This window comes from Ailuropoda melanoleuca, chromosome 15, assembly GCF_002007445.2.
Source record: "Ailuropoda melanoleuca isolate Jingjing chromosome 15, ASM200744v2, whole genome shotgun sequence".
NCBI classification, from domain to species: domain Eukaryota; kingdom Metazoa; phylum Chordata; class Mammalia; order Carnivora; family Ursidae; genus Ailuropoda; species Ailuropoda melanoleuca.
In genome coordinates, this window is record NC_048232.1 from 2,680,972 (window position 1) to 2,693,855 (window position 12,884).

Below are 12,884 nucleotides of genomic sequence, written 5' to 3' on the forward strand. Positions count from 1 at the left end.
TCACAGGGGAGCTTCTGGAGACGACAGATAAACGTGATGTTCTGGATGATGGTGAAAGTCTTCTCAGCGCATAGGTCAGAGGTCCTTGATTTATAGCCTTTCAATATGTGAATTTATTGTGTGCCAATTATGCCTCAATAAAGCTGAAGAAAGAAAAAACAGGAAAAGTGCCCAAAAAACAGCAAAAAAAAAAAGCAAACATATTTTGTCCTAATTATCTCTCAAAAATACACAATAAGGCTTTGCCCTCCGATTCGGAACTGGGCAGGTTTTTCCTGAAATATGGAGCTCAGGGGAGTTTCTGCCATCGTGGCGTCCTGAGAAAGGAACGCCTTCTCGGAGCGGGTCACCATGTGTGTTATGTCCACACTGCAGAGGAGAAAGTGCACTGAATCGAGAGATCGGGGACCTGTAAGTCCCTAAAGGTGTGAACAAGAGAATTCCTGGCAACATGTCCAAACCTGTTCTTTAGGGAAATTATTCCATTTCTTCTCATTTTTTTTTAATGGGGACGCAGCTGGTGGGGGGGTTGGTCAGAAGCACCAGGCAGCGGCTCTAAGATGAGTTAGTTCTGTGGGTCTCGGTGGAGTGCGGCCACTGTGGCTAGTAACACTGTATCCTACCCCATCCTGTCGCTGACACTGGCCAGCCAAGGATGCCAGGGGCCCTAACTTTCCCATCAGGGAATCACCTGCAATCTGACCCCAGAGGGCCGATGAGGCGGGGTCCAGGGCCCCCACTGGCAGGGTTCTGGGGCCCTCCAGCCGTGGGTAAGCGGGAAGAGGACGCACAGCTGGAGAGATGCAGGAAAGACCTAAGGGGCTGTCAGCCGCTGCAGTTATCAAAGATCAGGGGTCTTCTTCACAAGCCGAGGCCATTTCTCGGTCAATAATGCAAAGTGATTGAAGTACCTCTCGGATCTTAATATGCGTGTAATCACTCGGAGAATCGGAGAATCGTGCTGAAATGAAACCCTGGATTCTGCATGCCTCGGAGGGATGTCCGTCCCCAGGAGCACAGACAGCCTTGCAGTAACAGGGGGCAGAAGCCAATGAGGACGGATGGAAACACATTCCAAAGCATCGTCTTTTTTTAAGTAGGCTCTTCACCCAGCAGGGAGCCCAGTGTGGAGCTTGAACTCTCGACCCTGAGACCAAGACCCGAGCTGAGATCAAGGGTTGGATGTGTGACCCAACGAACTGAGTGCCCCGCAAAGGGTCTTTGTTAATACCTTGAGATCGACCTGAAGAATAACGTAAGATAATATTGTAACACACACACACTGCACGTTTACCTGACTGCCATGAAACACTGTGGTTTTGTCTGGCTTGGGGATCTCGTGGTGCTCAGTGTAGACACTCTGATGTTCCTGGCCAGATCTAGCAGGCAGGGAAACAGAACCTTGCCAGCTCTCCAGAAATTGATGAAATCCCAAGTCAGCTTGATCAGGATTTTGCTTTCTCAAGATTCCAGTCATGGTAACCCTTACATAAAGCTTATTTATTTGAGATTGCTTTTTACATATGTATGTATTTTCTAAATTTCAACTTTAGAGCTGGGGAAAAGAGCAAAGACAATGTATTTGGATTCCTGTTGGTTCCCATGTAATAAAAATGGAAATGGACACACAGCTCAGTCACCACGTGTGACAGCCTCTCCATGTGGGACAGCAGGTGGGCCACCTGGTCCTACGGACAGTCCCTTCCTCAAAAAGCCTGTCACTGCACTGCCTCATAGATGAGCTGGCATCCTCCTCTGTGAACACTGAGACCGTGTCTGTCCTGATCTTTGTTCTACACAGTGGGCCTTTTGGGGCCTGGGCCCAGTCTTCCAGTCCTAACCAGAAGGCACAACAGCAGGAAAAGAGGAGAAAAGGAGGGAGAGAGAGAGGGAACAAGGGAGCCCCTTTCCAAATCAGTACAGGACTCTCAGGCGGCTTTTTAACAGCTTTACTGAATAGAAGTCACTCAAACTATTATTTGAAAACCATGAAACCCGCCAAGAAAGGGTCTTTCTTGACCCATACACAGCTGGAATAGGTATCACAGAGCAGCGGACACGCTCACTACCTGCGATTTTCCCTACTTGCTTCCTTTCAACAGACAGAAACTGCAGTCCCCACCTACCGTGCTAATTTGGGACAGCAGGACCCAGGGGTTCTTGCAACCATCAAGGACCCCCAGCCCTCCCTGCTGGCTGGAAATAGGGCCCCAGGGACACCCGCTTTGTGAGCCCAAGGACAGCAGCCCCAGCCTGTGCCCTACTCTCCCTGCTCCCTCCCTTCCTGGCCTTTGGAACTTGCCCAGGGAGCCCGCCCTGCGCCTGCAGCCCCCGCCCCTGCAGCCCCGCCCTGCCCTGGCTGCCTGTTGCCCTGCCTGGCCTTACAAGGAAGTCCCTGCCCAGGATGACTTCAGCCCTGGCCCAGGGGAGGGATGGCTGGCCTCGTGGTCACACACATTTCCTTTGACTTGTCCTTGGTGGAAAGCCACAGGTCCCCACCTAGTGACCAGCTCCTTTCCTCAGAAGAGTGGAGACGGCTGAGGGCTGGGAGGGAGGGCTGTCATCAGTGCCCAGCCCTGGGACTGAGAGTTCCAGCACATCTGTCCCCGCCCAGGGCACCAAACAGGGCAAGGGGACAGCTCCTGCCTCCCAGGAGAAGCCCTGACTCCATGGGCACAGAGCACAGAGCACACCCCCAGGACTCTGTCTTCACCTCTAACTTAGCCGTTCCCCTCCTGTGGAACTCAGTGCCAGTGCAGACTGGGAACACTGAGGCTCCGCCTCGCCCCCATGCTGCCCTGGTCAGCCAGGGCTCTCTCTGCTCTCCCGCTCTCCCCCAACTGTCCTCCTGCCTGCCCAGCCCCTGCCCTCCCCCTGCACCCCCTTCTCCCCTCTGTCACTACTCTCCCTGCTCTCTCTCTTCTCCCCTTGGTCTCAGGGCTCTCCCCTCTACTCTTCCTACCCTTACCTTGCTCTCCCTCTTTCTCCTCCTGTCTCCCTCTGCTCACCTTCTGCTATCACTGCTCTCCTCATACTCTCCTTCTCTCCCTGCTCTCTCTCTGCACTCCTCCAGCTCTCCCTTCTCTCCTCACTCTCTCACTGTTCACCCTGTCCTCTCTGCTCTCCCCCTGCTCTCCCTGCTCTCTGTCTGTCTGTTCTCCTTGCTTTTACCCTGATCTCTCTACACTCCCCCTGCTCTCTTCCTGCTCTCCCTGCCGTCTGTTCTCCCTGCTCTCCCCCATTCTCTCTACTCTTCCCCTGTACTCCCTGCTCTCTCCCTGCTCTCACTCTGCTCTGCCTGCTCTCCCCATCTCCCTGCTGTCCCTCTGCTCTCTCCCTGCCCTCCCCCTGCTCTCCCTGCTCTCCCCCTGCTCTGCCTGCTCTTCTCCTCTCTGCCTGTGCTCTCTCTCCACCAGACTACAGTCTCTCCTCATGCCTGCAGACAACCCTTGCTGGCTCCTACCTGCACAGTGTGTCCACACGGCTTGCTTTCTCCTTACATACATCCTTCTGCCCGGATTATTCCCCACCCCTACATGACCCTCTAGTCACATCGCCATTTCTGGAAGCCAGCTAAGCCCCTGGGACTGGGTTTGCCCCTCAGACATCCCACCACAGGTCTCAGTCATCCTCCCTGATGTCAGACCCCCTCCTGGCCAGGTGGCAGCCAGGGGAAGGTCAGTGTGCTAGAGACATAACAGGGGAATACATGGAGGGGGCCCAGGCCCAGGAAAGGGCTGGGAGGCCTGAATCCTTGAAAAATGTCCCTGATCCCGGAAAACAGGCTGCTCCGCTGCTGGGAGCCTGTGTTTGCTGACACAGAACTCACACTGCGCCCTGCTGCTCCTGAAAGCCGGGAATGCAAATGCAGCTTGTTAATTTGCCCTAGTGTGTGTGGGTGTGTATACATGTGCCTGCCTGCACGCACGCGTGCGCGCGCACACACACACGCGGCCACGGAGGAGCCAGAACCAGTCTGGGAAGACAGCGAACTTGAATGAGATCTCAGGAGCTCGTAAACACTATCTGGAATTAGCCATCTCCAGGGCACATTTCCAGAAGCATGTCTCACAGGTCATCTGAGGACCCATTTGTTCCTACCATCGAAGTCATTTCTGGAATGTCACCAGGTCATAGCTAACAAGATGGGAAAATAAGCCCTAGCCATAAGAGTCTCATTGTTAAAGTGAAGACTAAGGAGCAGAAAGAGCAGCAGGGGTGGTCATATTCTAGAAAAAGGGTAGCAGCGTGGTCAGTACCAGCCTCTCTCCAAATTCTTCAAGGGAAAGCTCTGGACAATCGGTCCCAGGTCTTTGGGCAAAAGTGGTCAGCCGTTCTTGTCTTCCTCTCTGTCTCTCTGTTTCTCTCTCTACGTCTCTGTCTCCCTGCCTTTCTCCGTCTGTCTCTCCAACTAACACTTCAGTGGGAAACTCCCTCAGGATAATCCAGCATCCTTTTTACTCATCCACATATACCAAACTGCCCTCTGATTTGTGCATCGGTTTCCAATGATTTTTGTCCACCTGCAAACGCTCACACTACTTGTAAGGTCTCCTGTTGTATTACTTCTGTGATTCCCAATCACTGGAAGTCAAGGGGAAAAAATCCGCAAAACACATCATCCAAAGAGTGAGACTTTACGGTGAGACAGAACCTGAGCGCCAGCCTCGCTGGTCAGAGCCGTGCCAACCACGAGCCCACGTGGATGGTCCATTTCAATACCTACACTTCGGACTGGCAGTTGATTCTTCTTACTTTCGTTGTGTACTTTATTTTTTTGGTTGTTTGCCTTAAAACAAACAAACAAACAAACCTCGAGAATAAGTTTTAAAAGAAAGCTTCTGAACCCCTTCTTGAGGTTGGAATCTCGGAGCTAAGCGGAAGAGCCAGAGCCAGGCAGCCCCAGAGCGGGGCCTCCCGCGCCAGGACCAGGCGGCCGGTGCGGGGACAAAGGTTCCTGTGTGCGGCTCGGCGGCCCGCCTGCCCGGGAGGCACTGTGTTCTAGCCACAGCGGCAGAGCCCAAGTGAGGCAATGACACAGAATGGCCTTGGAGTGGGGCTGAGGCCCACGGGTCAGAGCGGTGAGGCCGGCATCACGAGATTCTCCTCTGGGAGAGCAGAGACTCTCCCTGCTGAGCAGACCTCCCTCCGTGTCCCCCGGGGCCAGGGACACGGTGAGCGCTGGCGTCCTGGACCCTACTGTGCACTCGGATTACCTGGAACCCCCGTCGTCCCCGCTAGTGGGGACCAGGAGAATCAGCACCGTGTTTCCGGAGACAAGTGACACGTGTCTCCGGAATAGCGTTGTCTTCCTTGCTCACAGCAATGCTTTAGTCCATTTCCTGCCCTTCTTAGTGGCCCTGTGCTCGGCTCTTCCCATGCTGGACGTCGGAGTGGGGGCAGGAAGCAGAGCAGACAGGTGTAGGACATAGCTGAACACAACCGCAGAGCCAAGGAAGTCTGGAGCATGATAAGGGGACAACAGAAAGGAGGAGACGCAGCAGAGAGACATTCTCGTCACAGCGCTGCCTGGACTAGCCAAAGTCCTGGGCCTTTCCCTGGGACCCAGCAGCTAAGCAATTACTTTTGGGGGGATGTTACTGAAAGCAGGTTTCACTTCTTACTCCTGAGGATTTGCCAAATTAAAAATAAACAGGAGCAGGTATGCATGCAGAGGAAAGGGAAGCAGGTGGGTGTCCCCTAGTGTTGAGTCCTTCCGGGCGCCAGCGTCACAGTCCTGCTTCCGGCCCTGCACGCAGAGGCCGGGCCACGGGAGCCACAGACAAGTCCCTGGCTAGCATCTGTTTAACAGATGCCCTTGACTGTGGGAAGAACCTTCTCTCCCCCCACCTGTAGCTGCAGCAGGGACATCTCCGATGAGGCTCTTTAAGCCAAAAGATAGTAAAGAATTAAGATACTAGATAATAAAATAACTAAAGCTAGACTTTTGTTTAAAGAAGATGTTCCGGGATTTCTTTTACTGGCATTAAAAGTAGATGGCACTGGGCCCCTAGAGCTCAATTTAAGGGCAAATACTGAGAAAAGAAATTAGATAGAAAATAATTCTACCTGGTAATAGCAGTGTGTGTGTGTGGGGGGTGGGGGGAGGCTTCTATATTGTTCTTTCACATGCAAAACACGGAGGGGGGAGACGCTGGCGTTCTGTTGGTCAGTTACTAAATCCCCCTCTATCAGCAAGTCCCACTAATGCTCAACCAGCCCAGCCGCCCAGGCGCCCCCTGTCAGTGGTCAGTTTCCATTTCAGCCTTCCTTAAGCAATTCCAGAGGGCAAGGAAGAGATGAGGCCATGGAAACTGTAGCGTTCTACGCCTGAACAACCATTTCTCCCCCGGCCAACCTCCACCTTCACGCCCTCATTTATCCAATGAGGAAGATGGGTTATGTGATCCTAAAAGCCCCTTCTCCTCTCTAGGAGTTTCCGGGAGGACACAGTGGCTGACAGATCAGTCTAAAATAACGAGCAGGAGGTGTATGCCAGGGAGGGTCATGTTCAGCTCACAGAACAGAAAACTCAAGCTCAGAGTAGCTCACACATCAAGGTCTATCCTTTTCCATCAAAGGAATCTGAAGACAGGCAATCCGCTGCCCCCCACCCGGCGCGGCAGCTCCCTCTGCTGTCTTTATGGATCTTCTAGAGTGCCTCAGGCTCCCTGGTAGTGACTTGGATCTTGCCATCACATCTGCATTCCAAGCATCAAGAAGAGGGAAAAGAGGGGCGCCTGGGTGGCACCAGCGGTTAAGCGTCTGCCTTAGGGCGTGATCCCGGCGTTCGGGGATCGAGCCCCACATCAGGCTCCTCTGCTATGAGCCTGCTTCTTCCTCTCCCACTCCCCCTGCTTGTGTTCCCTCTCTCGCTGGCTGTCTCTGTCTCTGTCGAATAAATAAATAAAATCTTTAAAAAAAAAAAAGAGGGAAAAGGCTAGTAGTTTGACTCTTTTTAAGCAGTCTTTCTGAAAGTTCTCCCTATCCCACTTGCATTTCCTGGGCCAGAATAGAGTCACACAGCCAGGCCAATCAACAAAGAAGCCTGGGAGGTGACTTCTTCCCCTGGGCCGGCCCATGCGGTCAGTTAGAAGGGATGGGGGACTCAGTTAGCTGTGTCTGCTTTTGAGTTGCGCCTTGAAGGAGTGGTGGGAAATTCATGGATGCCCTGGGAGAGTGTCACAAGCTCAGATCAGGGACAGAAAATCGTGGGGTCAATTTGTGGGATATGGACTGATCTGCCCTCATCTTGGTGAAAACTCCCATGCCTGTGAATGTTTTTTTTTTTTTTTTTTTTTTTTTTTCCTGAATCTGGAAAATTTGTAGGTTAACTATATGTAACCGTAAGATTTTTTTTCTTGGGGGCTTATGCAAAAGCAGCTTAGTGGGGAGTTGGGAAGAGAAGCCTAAGCCCCACATGAAGGGAAGACAGAGAGAGAAGCCTCAGGCAAGGCTGGAAGGAATCAAGGTGGATTCTTCCACGGTTGAAGCTGTTTCCCTGCACCTGCAGTGTAAAGGCTGTGACGTTCAGGCGAGTGTCCCTACTCTAAGAGCTCTTCCATGAACTGCCATGAGCCGGGCTGAATCTTTTTTTTTTTTCNTTCAGGCGAGTGTCCCTACTCTAAGAGCTCTTCCATGAACTGCCATGAGCCGGGCTGAATCTTTTTTTTTTTCTTCTTAAAGATTTTATTTATTTATTTGACAGAGAGAGAGACAGCCAGAGAGAGAGGGAACACAAGCAGGGGGAGTGGGAAAGGAAGAAGCAGCCTCCCAGTGGACGAGCCTGATGCTGGGCTCGATCCCATAACACCGGGATCACGCCCTGAGCTGAAGGCAGACGCTTAACGACTGAGCCACCCAGACGCCCCTGGGCTGAATCTTTGGCGCCCTGGCCGTGGGAACGTGCCACCTTCCTGATGCCAGGGGGGACCTCCTATCTGATAGACTGAGTGGGACTACAGGGCTTCCTGAATGCTTTTTCTTCCAGAAATCTCTGGGACACAGGAGGCAGGCGACCCTAACCCAGGGTAATGAAAGCAAAACACGGACCAACACTTGGACGGAAGGACAGACCTTGACGTTTATGATGCTTATTTGGTGTTTTATGTGCCACCAAGTGAGAGCTAAGTTGTAGGCTTCTCGCTGAAGCCAGGAGGGAAGGGGACGCCAAGTGTGCTGATCCCAGGAGATGATAAGTGTAGTCCATCTTCACACGAATTCATGAAGAGCCACTGACCACAACAAAACCCCACCAGAGAGAAGGTTTGGGGGTGCGGGGAGGGTTTAGGAAATAGCACCGCATCCTTTACCGCGGCTGAGAAACAAGAACAAGTGGACTAACGGCTTCAAACGCCTTCTTGTTGGCTGCTGGCTTGGGCAGACAGCTGCTGACGGTCAGGGAGACGTGCCCAGACAGCGGAGGTCGGGAAGGCGGCTGCTGGGGGGTGAGCTTCTGAGCAGGGTGGGCTTCTGCTTGCTCCCTGCCCGCCTGCGGGCGTCTCCCAGTCTCTGTCTCTCTCTGGCTGCAGCCCTCCAGTCTCCTAGGCGAAGCAAGCTGACTCCCCACATGGTGAGCGAATGGCCCCAGAAATGGCCCTTCACCGGGGCCAGCAGAGGCCAGGGGCGCGGAGCTGGGCGGGCTGTGCCCAGGGCAGTGAGCCCCTACGTGACCTGTGGGTGCTGTGCCGGGGAAACGGGAGCGGGGCCCCTATGCGCGCCGCCTGTCAGGGCCCGTGTGAGGAGGGACCCCACTCAAGGAGGGGCAAGCAGGTCACCAGGAAGGTGCCCAGAGCACGCCCCGTGGTGGCAGAGACCGTCAGCCGTGCTCCACTGTTAAGTGCCTCCGAAGAGAGGAAGAGAGGCCTAAGTGAATGCCCACTGGGCTGGAGGGGGTTCGTAAAAGGATAGCACGCCCCAGGCGCATTCCCATTCCCCCCTCTCAGCGGGAGAAACATGAAGCTCTGAAGGGGCTCTCAGACTGCAGGGGATGGGAGGGGGGTCTGGGCACAAATGGCCAAGGTGGCAACAGACTCAGGCCCAAGACCCCGGCTTTGTCCCCAAGACCTTGAGTCCCCATTTGGCCTGGGCTCAAATGCCACCAGCTAGGCTTGGCCTAAGATAAGAGGAGTTGCAGGTGGGCAGCCGGAGACCACACAGAAGTCAGAGATGTCTGCCCCTAGGGGGCCTGGGACCACGGCTCTGCCCTCCAGCCGTCAGCCCTGGGCCAGCCCTGGCCACTCACCAGGCCTGGGATTTTCCGCAACCGTATGCATCTCGCGTTGGTTCCACGTGCATATATGTACTTTTGGGCAGAGGAAAAGGTCTGTGGCTTACATCAGAATCTCAGAAAGTTCACCCCCAAAATGTCAAAAGCGCTCACTGGATGCTGGCATGTGCCTCTGACACACGTGTGGCCCGCGTGCCCGTTTGCAAACTGGAAACAGGTTATTGTTATTAGCTTGGCTTTCAGATATTTCAGACTGTTTGCCCTTGAATGTCTCAGCCATGAATCATTTCAGTTCTGATAGGGATGAAAGGAGCCATGAGAACCAGGCATCATAAACCTGAACTTTCAAGTGCCCACAGAGGACACAGGTCTGCATAGGCAGTGTGCAAACCAGCATCCAGATTTAGCATTTCAGCTAACACAGAACAAGTCCTGAACCTGGCTGTACGTACGAGTCGAGGTTCTGTGGAGAAAGAGAACCGATGGGATATACTTATACACATATGAGGAGGTTCCTCATACGGACTTGGGTCAGGCAGCTATGGAGGCTGAGATGTCCCGTGATGTGCCACGTGCAGGCTGGAGGTCCAGGAAAGCCGGTGGTGCGATTGTCGTCCAAACCCAAAGGCCAAGGACCAGGAGTGCAGGACAACAGGTGGCCCAGGTCAAGCGGAGAGAGCAAACTCTCCTTCCCTCTGCCTTTTTAGTCTCTTCATGCCCTCAGTGGGCTGGCTGAGCACCCCTCTGCCCCGCTGGACATCGGACGTCGGGGAGGGAAGTCAGCCTCTCTGAGGCGCTGGATTCAAATGCTAACCTTATCCAGAGACACACCCAGAGCAATGTGGAACCGGACCTCTGGCTCGGCTCATGAAGTTAGCCATCACTGTCACGTGGCTGGAATCACCATTTCCTTTCCTAACTGGGAGATCCCTCTATAACTTACTCTTCATGACAGCCCTCTCTCTTTCCCTCTGCTGTCTGAGGAAAGAAGCATGAGCAAGCACGGGAAGGCTCAGATGACGTTCCTGGGAGAGAACAGACCAACCCCTCCACTTACTCACCACGTCCGGTGCACGCAGGGCTGCCCCCTCCTGTTACGGTAACCGTGCTGTAAGTACAGGGAAGTCTCCATTAGTCAACCTGCACGAACGTGCCATGGAGGAGTTAAAGTTCCTCAGTGAGGGCCTCCAGGTTACTGATGGAGATGCCTAGAGAGTCAGAACTCCGAACAGCCACATACTTGGCAGAAATAGTGAGACCGTCTTCTCCATTTCCCCCCAGTTTCTAGATATTGTCATTGGCCCTGGACGATGTGATTCTGCATTAAGGTCTTGGAAAGCATCCAACTGTTCTATATATAACAGGCTAGCTGTTAGATGCGGGGCAGAATTATTTTTAAATTTGGACAAGGACACTGAAGGACAACCGGTCCGGGGAGGCAGGGGTGGCGGTGGCATTCCCTGCTTTAGCAGGTGATTGACATTGGTGTGTGGACTTTCCAATTCTAGGAAGAAGGAGAGGGAACGTGGGGCACGCAGGAAAGGCAAGCCCGTGTGGTGTGGTTGCAAGTTAGCTCGCAGCTAGCCTGATGGCTGGAAGGGAAGGAAATTGCCCAGATGAGGGGAAGAGTTAAAGCCTGCAGGCCGGAAGGACTGGGACCCTCTGTCCAGCAGCCCTGAAGAAAACAAATCCTGCCAGCAACATGCGAGTCTGTGCAGAGGCGGACCCTTCCCCCACGGAGCCTTCAGATGAGCCTTCAGACCCTGGCCCACACCTGGCTGCAGCCCAGGCAGGCTCTGGGCAGGGGCCAGCAAAGTCCGCCTGAATTCCTGACCCTGGGATAATTCCTCCTGTGATGTGAGCGTGTGCTGGTATGAGTGGCAGAAGTTTGGGGTAATTTGTAGGCAGCAATGGAGAGCTAACGTGTATGTCCTGTCCTGCTGGAGGTAAGCGATGCAGTCAACGGGGCAGGGAATTGTCCCTTCTGGTATCAGAGATTCTCCTCCAAGGCCAAAGTTAAACAAACAAACAAACAAACCAAACCCCACCAAAACCATCCAGTGGAAGGGTTTGAAGAACTATTAAAACATACAGATTGCAAAAGAAGAAAGGAGAGGGCTCCGTCTCTATTAGCTGGTGGTCTCTGTACACAGTACTCTGATACCCTGAGCAATGGGTCAGAGCTCCAGGGTGCAGCTGGGGGACGGCGATGGGAGCCACAACTCTGCATACTAGACCTTAGCTTTCGCAAAATGGACAGAACCCTGGACGTCTGATGACTCTCAACCTTATTGTTTTTAATTAACTATCACAAATTTATTCCAAAAAATACTTGTTCATTGCAGGATAAGAGAATACCCATAATAAGCAAAAGAAAGAGAATAGAAATATCTAGATCTGTTTACATATATATGCACACATGGGTGCACGCACACACATGGGCTCACTGTATCTGGCTCTTACAGATATATCCAGGACGTATTTCCATGTCAGTAAATGTTTATGCTCATGATAGTAACAACAATTGAAAACTATTCCAGTATATATTTTTACCATAATTTATTTAACCCGTTGTCATGTTTCGACTCCGTTTATATCCTTTGTTTTCTGTATTACAGGCAATTCAATGACAAATGGCCAATCTCTGACTTTATGTTGTAAAAATACCAATTGTATAAGAAGTGAAAGGGTTTTCGGCTAAGATAAAATTCAATGTGCACCAATGTTTTAAAAGTGTAGGATGCTCGAGGAAGGAGTGGGTGATTCTAGAGCACAGATCCTAGGCTGGGGGTGCAAGGCCTCTGGGTGCAGCCTGGCTCAGCTCCCCTGCCCTGAGAGAGTGAAGAACACCTGCTCACCACCCCCCACAAGGCCCAGTGTCCCTTTCCAGCAGCCCCTGTGCGGCTCAGGCTCAGCTCACTCCCGCAGTCACTCTCAGGCTTTGCAATCATCTGAACACACGGGGGGCTGGTTAACAATATGTATTCCGGGGCGCCTGGGTGGTTCAGTGGGTTAAGCATCTGTGTTTGGCTCAGGTCATGATCCCAGGGTCCTGGGATTGAGTCCTGCTTCTCCCTCTCCCTCTGCCTACTGCTCCTCTGCTTGTGCTCTCTCTCTCTGTCAAATAAACAAAATCTTTAAAAANATTGAGTCCTGCTTCTCCCTCTCCCTCTGCCTACTGCTCCTCTGCTTGTGCTCTCTCTCTCTGTCAAATAAATAAACAAAATCTTTAAAAAATATATATATATATATTTCCTGGCAGCATGCCAAAGCTGGACTTCAGTGCTTCTGGTGCGGATGGGAAAAACCAGGCCAGGGTGATTCTGATGACCGTGGGATTGAGGGATTCACCAATAATACTGGCCAGGAGAGGTCAGACCTCCAGCCTTGTCTAAGGCAGGTATTTCTTTCTCTTTTAGAGGATCACGTGTAGCCGGGAGGGGGCAAGCACCTAAATGCAGGTACCTCCATCTTCGGGCTGGGGTGGCCCTAGGTAGACAGCTTGTTTGTGTTGCTGTTACAGATTTCTCTGGGTCAACTCAGCAAGTCTTTCCTTGAGCTCTTTTTCCCTCTTGCATCCACAAGACAAACATTTATTGAGCCTCTATCTGTAGGCTGAGGCACGGTGCCACCCCTACTGTGAACTGTTGGCGGG